This window comes from Pinus tabuliformis, chromosome 1_2, assembly GCF_031772625.1.
Source record: "Pinus tabuliformis cultivar Carrire ecotype Pingquan chromosome 1_2, CPIR1, whole genome shotgun sequence".
NCBI lineage: Eukaryota > Viridiplantae > Streptophyta > Pinopsida > Pinales > Pinaceae > Pinus > Pinus tabuliformis.
Window position 1 is genome coordinate 935,846,051 of NC_142298.1, and position 7,078 is coordinate 935,853,128.

Below are 7,078 nucleotides of genomic sequence, written 5' to 3' on the forward strand. Positions count from 1 at the left end.
TGAAACTTCTTGGCAGTGGCTGAGCAAGTGTATTTTGCCATGAAAAATCCAAAAATGCTGAGTTTTCCTGAAATGGACCTCCCCAACTTAAGGGTAGCGCGCGGCGCACTACGCGTTGAGGGCAAAAACCTGTGTTTGGCACAAAAAAAAATCAAAATTGACCAAAATTGCTCGAAATTTCCTGAAATTTGAGCTGGAGGTGTGTCATTGAGCACCATGCTCCCTCAAGGTGGCTTCAGCCAAAATTTGAAGTGGATCGGGCCTTTTCCTCCATTTTAGTGCCTTGGCCAAGCGTGCTTTAAGTACCTTCATTTTTGCTTTGTACACATGCATGCGGGCCCAATAATGGTTCTTCATGTGGCAGAGCATGTCTTTGTCCCTGTTTTCCCTTGCTATCAACCTCTCTAAATGTGTGTTCACCTGAATGAGCATAGAGCTTTGCTCCTTAGGTGTCAAATCATCGGGTCTCTTGCGAGCCAAATTCTGGTCTTCTCGGATCCTCCGTAACTCATCAAGAGTGTGTTCATCCTCTAATTGCTTGTTGCGCTGCTCTAAATATGTGATTGTCCAATTTTCCATTTCCAACTTTTGCTGCAACAAGTCATTTTCAGCCCTTAGTTGCTAGATGATCTCCTTTGGCTCTAGGCTAGGAGAACTGATATCAAGGTCGACAACATCTATGCCTGGATCACCTGATGGCCCCTCATCAATCTTGGGCTGCTTGCCTCTCTCTTGTACCTGTGCTGCTGTCGATAGCGAGGCCCCTTCCACCTGATGTGGAGATAACACTCGCTGTGCTGATGAAGAAGGCAAGACCCCTTCCACCTGATGTGGAGATAATACTCGCCGTGCAGATGCAAATAAGGCCCTGTGGCCTCTCTGATATGTCACATAAGGAGGAGTGCTGACATGCTCTGGCTCAGGAATCTCAAATTGCTGTGAAGGCCCTCCCTCATCATGGACAACCTCGGGAGGTGGCTGTGGCACCATGAAGAAGTCGCGAGAAATGAAATCCTCCCAAGCAATACCCTGCTGTGCCAACTGATGCATCACTATGATCTCGATCAGTGCATAATGATATATACTTTTGAGCTGCTGTGCGGGATTCTTCCTTTGCACTACGGGCACCATCTTCTCTATATTTCGGCACATGAAAAATGGAATGTTCATCATTCGTACCCGGGTGAAATGCATCAACAAACGGATATGGTACGAATATAAATGTGAAAATCTGCCCTCACAAGTGAAATAACGCATAATGAGCCTCATCAAGGGTGCATACTCATCCCTTAGGAATCTGAAAGGAAAAACAGCAGTAAGGTGCCTCATGCATCCGGGTTTGATGTATGGTTGATAATGAAATTTGTCTAGCAGCTTGCGCTTGGTCCATTCTTCCCCAACATTTGGTATCCCGGTAGCTTGAGCAACCATTTCAGGTGATAAGGTGAAATCCACTCCTGCAAGGTTCACATGGCCATTGTGCAAATGTAGGACAAACAAACGGACCAGCTCTCTATGGTGTTGAATTTGTGAGATCCTCTCACAATATCCAAAGCATGATTGATATCGAAAACATGACATTGCAAGTGGACAAGCTTGCAAATGAGCCAATGAAGTGGGCTCCTCTCTGACATGCCGACCACCCTTACCACCCTTATGATGCCTCCTTGGCACTTCTACCTCTGGTGATGAATCATTGTCATAGCTCTGCTCATAATCTGATTCGGTTTCTGACATGGTTATGAAGGCAAGATGACTGAAATATATTGTTGACTTGGCACCCAATTAACTGCTCTTTGACTTTTCAAATGCTGTCACCAAGGGGACATAAATACAAGGGAACTGTTAGGGATAGGGGAACATGTGGAATTAGGGAGAATAAACACAAAGAGGGAATTTAGGGAAGACAAGCATGGGAAATTACAAAATTGTGGGATTTTAAAGTGTAGTAGGGTTTAGGAATTAAGTATGCTTTTAGGAATTTTAAAGAGGAGAATGATGAAATTTGAAGGGAAAATTTGAGGGAGAAAGATGATGAAAATGAGGGTAAAAGGGATTTACAAATGGGCAACCTTGGACAGCAAGAGCAATTTGAAACCCTAGTGCCATTTAAACTTTAAATTTTCCATAACAAGGGAGGGTTTTGATTTATCATTTACAAAGCATTTGAACATATTAATTCTCTTTTTCATTTTGCAAAACCCAATCTAGGCATAGAGGAGAAGCCTACCTGCACTTTGCCTGAGAGAAAAATCGATTTTGATGACTGACTGGCACTTTGTTGAGCTGAAACCCCAACGCGTAGCGCGCTCCTGACGCGTAGCGCACTTGTAAATTAACACTGAAAAAGTCTGCCTGACACGTAGCCCGCCCCTGACGCATAGCGCGCCTCTCCTGATGCGTAGCACGCCCCTGAAACTGCTCGACTTGCTCAAGAACTCCTCAAATCGACTTTGCAAGGATTCACTTAGCTTGTAAATGGAAAATGAGTTGTAAATGAGGAGTGATGTGCTTTTATAGTTTTCCTTTTGATTTTTACTTGCCCAAAACCCACTTTGTAATGTTTTGAGTCTTGACACTTTTTGAATTAATTGGCTCTGACCTTTGATTTCTTTTCTTTGAAAATTGGTTGAAATGATGATTTCTTCTGAAAATTTTTGCAGGGATAGCTTCTAGGATGCTTTGGCAAAGGAGACCAAGGTTGCACTTCAACATTTGAAGAATTTGAAATTTTGAGAATTTTTACAAAATGAGATAATGACCTTTGTTTTCAAAAACAGAGTTTTTGAGAACAAGGTGAAAATTTAGCTGTACAATGATGAGAATTTTTGAAATAATATTCAATGAAGGACATCTCTCTGGCCTGCTGGTCCTTTATGACTTCTCAAGACAAAAATGGACTCAACCCTAGACCTAAGACCTTAAAACTTAAAGCAAGATGAATGACCCTTTGAGGATTTTATTTACTTGAACAAACCTGAACTAGCAGTGCCAAACAAGAGGGGAATAACGACACAAACTCCCTCCACCAGGATTATGGCATGCCTAATGGAATGCAACATGATCACACTGATGGGACACCTAATCATAAAATGCAAAGAGCTTTGATCCCTGGTGGAGGGCTACTAGACCGACTCTAACAGGTCCATCTCTTCAGATTGCTTATCTTGGATTCCTAAGGTAAAAGCCTCAGTGAATATTTTCTTCTCTTCCATGAAGGTTTCTTTCGTGCGTTCCAAATCAAAGCCAACCTCCTTCTCTATAGCTTTGCAGACTCATTTACCTTCTTCAGGCCTCTTTCCCTTATCTTCGCCAATCATCATTCCACTTCGCAGCACAATATTCACATTGGGATCCTCTTCGTGGGGTTCAGCCCTCATCATTTGTAGGTTCTTGGTATGCGAATGAGGCTGCGTCCCCTTTTCGTGCATATTAGATATTAATATAGCGCAGTCTTTTGTTGCATGGTCAAACTGAGTATAGTACTGGCACGACAAGCACGTTGGGTTCATACATTCTCACACATAGTGTCCTCACCCTCCACAATTGTAGCAAATAACTTGCCCTCGACCTCTTGCAGGTTCTCCTCCACCTCGACCTCGTCCGTGCTCTTGATATCCTCCTCGCGCTCCCCCAGTGGCTTGATCTAGAGGCCAAGTTTCTATCTGCATTGAATATGTGAGCATTCTCTCTATCATTAACTCGTAACTATAAAAATTGTGCTCCTCATGACCTACAGATTTGCAGAAGTTGCAGAAGAGTTGTCGCGGTGATTGTACAAATTTATGCAGCAAGTGGAAATTATCTGTCACATGTTTTCCAGCTAACTGACAGATGGTACACCATAGCGTGGTCCCTATACTTGGCCCTGCTTGATATTTCAACCTCAGAGGCATCGACCCTCCTCCTACAACATAATTCGCGAAGACAGGCCAATGATCTTTATCATGCCCCTGACTATTACATTTCAAGCACCAAACTTCTTCGCACACCTCTAGTCGAATCACTCTATCCTTCTTTAGACTTTGGAATTCTAAGCAAAGGTTCTGTAACTTTGTGTAAATCTACTGAACTCCCAAAGCATCATCTTGAATTTGTGTCTCGCGCAATCTCATCTCAATCTCCAGGGCTTCTGCCTGGGTCCCAATCTTTTTCTATGATAAAGCAACCCCTAGATGAGGCAAGAGCGAAGACACAAACCATTCACGATGCTATCCATCCATAAGATTCATGTTAGCTTCGTGGATCTTGCACTTCAATCTTTGATCCAACTCTCAGGGTGTCTCGCCATGATTCATCATGATCTCCTTGAATCCAATGATCGATTGCACTTTAGACTTGGGCCTACTGAATCCCTTATTCAGTGCAATCTGAATTTCTGCCAACGCAGCCATTGGGTTATCAGTGTAGTACTTAATGTACCACGTTAGTGCGCGTTCCTACAAAGTAGTAACCAGTGTTGCTTTCTTCATATGATCATCTGTAATGTTCTAGGCTTGCCACACAACCTTCACGATGAACCAAAACTAGTCTGGGTCCTCATTTCCCAAGCCCTTGAAGACGGGAAAATTTGCTGTATTCGCCACATTAAACAGTGGTGGAGGTGGTGGCGGTGTGGGTGAAGGTGTATGCGGTGGAGGTAAAAATGGAGGTGGTGTGGGTGGGTGAGGCTTTCATGGAAACCCTCACCTTATTAGCTGGATAACGCTCTACGGTGAAGCCTGTGTTGCTTCTTCGTTGCACTTAGAGGAGGCTCAATCAGTGGGCTATATTCAGGTCATGTTCCGCTTCTATCCCTAAATAACTTTCCACTTCGCGTAGCTACAAACATCAAGGTAATTGCATAACCCGCTTTTCACACAAGAGTATTTGACTCCAAGTATTCAAATATCTCAAATACTTACCTCGCAGTCCCTTGAAGAAGCTTCACTCTGCTTCATTGTAGCTGACTGAGGTATCAACACGAACTCTGTTACAAACCCTCTGAGGATACGATCAAGCCAGTGATTTACAGCGCGCACGATCTTATCTTCATAGGCTTCCAATATTCACATTAACTTTGAGGTCCACACTATTGGACCTTCAAGCCTCCACCTTCCCTGGTTGTCTGCCAATTTAGCAATCCACTCGTACAATTCAACTAGAAAGGAACACAAGAAAATCTTGTGTATCTCTATGTACAGATACCTGTCCAACCATTGTTCTTTTGCCAATCGCGGATTTTTGTTTTCTTGCGTCACAAATGTGTGGATCTTCCTATCCAACCAATCTTCAATTTCTTTCTTAGTTGGATTCCAGTTATGCGACATCACACATCTCTTTATGCAGATACCGGTCTCGACAATGAAACCATTTGTTGGATTAGTGGGTCTTGACCAAGGTTTAGAGTTAAGTTTGCCAAACAAATCCCTACACTATTGGCCCTTTTGGCATCAATCCAGGAAACGCGGGCTGAAGTCTCCCCCAAAGAAGTATGGGTGGATGTTGGAACCAAGTTTCCGCACCCAGAGATGATTACGATGTCGTTTTATGCCCTAAACGTGCCTTCACACAGATCAATAAGCTGTTGAGTCTTATCGATATAACTTCCTCTTACCATCCTCTAGACCTTCGAGAAGGTCTACGAATGTCTTTCGCGGACCCTAAACAGATGAATCAACCACTTACGCGCCTCTGTAATAATTCCTAAGGCTATTATTACATAGACTGACTTCAGTGTCTGATATCTTTAGCATGCATTAAGATATTCTTCGTGTAAACATATATTATTACTTGTGTTCATATGGCAATGTAAACCATGCAGAATCACACATCAATACAATATTAAATCATAAACCCAATATTCATCATAACATAAATGCATTCATTCATAACAGAAGTAAATGGGCAAAACACAGATATTTCCAGAATAATCTCTTTATTGATGCTTCAGATTTTCTTACATACTCAAGACTACCCTACGCACTCAGTTGCAGGGTTCCACGCACTTAGATGCAGACTCTATTCTAGGCCTCTGTGCACACAACTGCAGAGCCTCTCTTCTACTGTAATAACCCATTATATTCATTCTTCGCTTCTGAATTAACTTAGACTCTCGAAGACTCTCCTTTTTATACAATCCCATGGTCCACAGACCATGGGTAGGTCTATACAAGCCGACACAACATACATAAAAGAAGGGAAAATCCCTTTATGTCACTTACTATCTACATGCTTCGTGATCATAACTTGTGGAGACTTTACACCTTACATAACAAAAACTTGGGCTTTCTTCCCCAAAACTTGGGCTATTTCCCCAAAGTTGACCGCAGGGGACCTTGTCCCGACAGAGCGTATGAGGGTTTAATATTCTAAAACTTCAGTTGATCTCAGGGGCTGGTTACTTGAGTGGTTGGGATGGATCATGGGAGTTCTATTGCTGATGTGGAAGGTTTGTGTGATGTGTTTCCGTCGATTCCACTTACTTAAGGTCACCTAAGAGGTTGAACCCATTATAGTGGCCTCTCATCGCATATTTACCCTAGTTGGTTGGTTACTTGGTTAGATGTGGGATGAGACAGTTAAAGAGTGGCATTAGGGCATGGTTCACCCCTAGGATTGGATGGGTGGTGGGTTGGTCATGCATTCATGTCATTTTCATATGTGTTCCTTATGATTGTATTCCATGTGCTTGTTGTATTTGCATGGTGTTGATCATGGTTGTAGTGATGTCGCCATGTGAAGGTTCATGGTTTTGTTGTGGGGTGTGTCATCATGAGTGTATGGTTGTATATACATTTTTTATGCATGTTGGTGTGCATATGTTGTTATTCATCTATTGTGATGTTTATGCTTGTGCATGTTGGTGTGTATATGTTGTTATTCATGTATTGTCATGTTTATGATTATGCATGTATGGTAGGTCAAAGATGACTGGGATGAGGGTGTTACAGAGTGGTAACAAAGCATGGTTCACCCCTAATATTGGATGGATGGTGGGTTGGTCATGCATTCATGTCAGTTGCATATGTGTTCCTTATGCTTGTAGTCCATGTGCTTGTTGCATTTTCATGGTGTTGATCATGGTTGTTGTGATGTC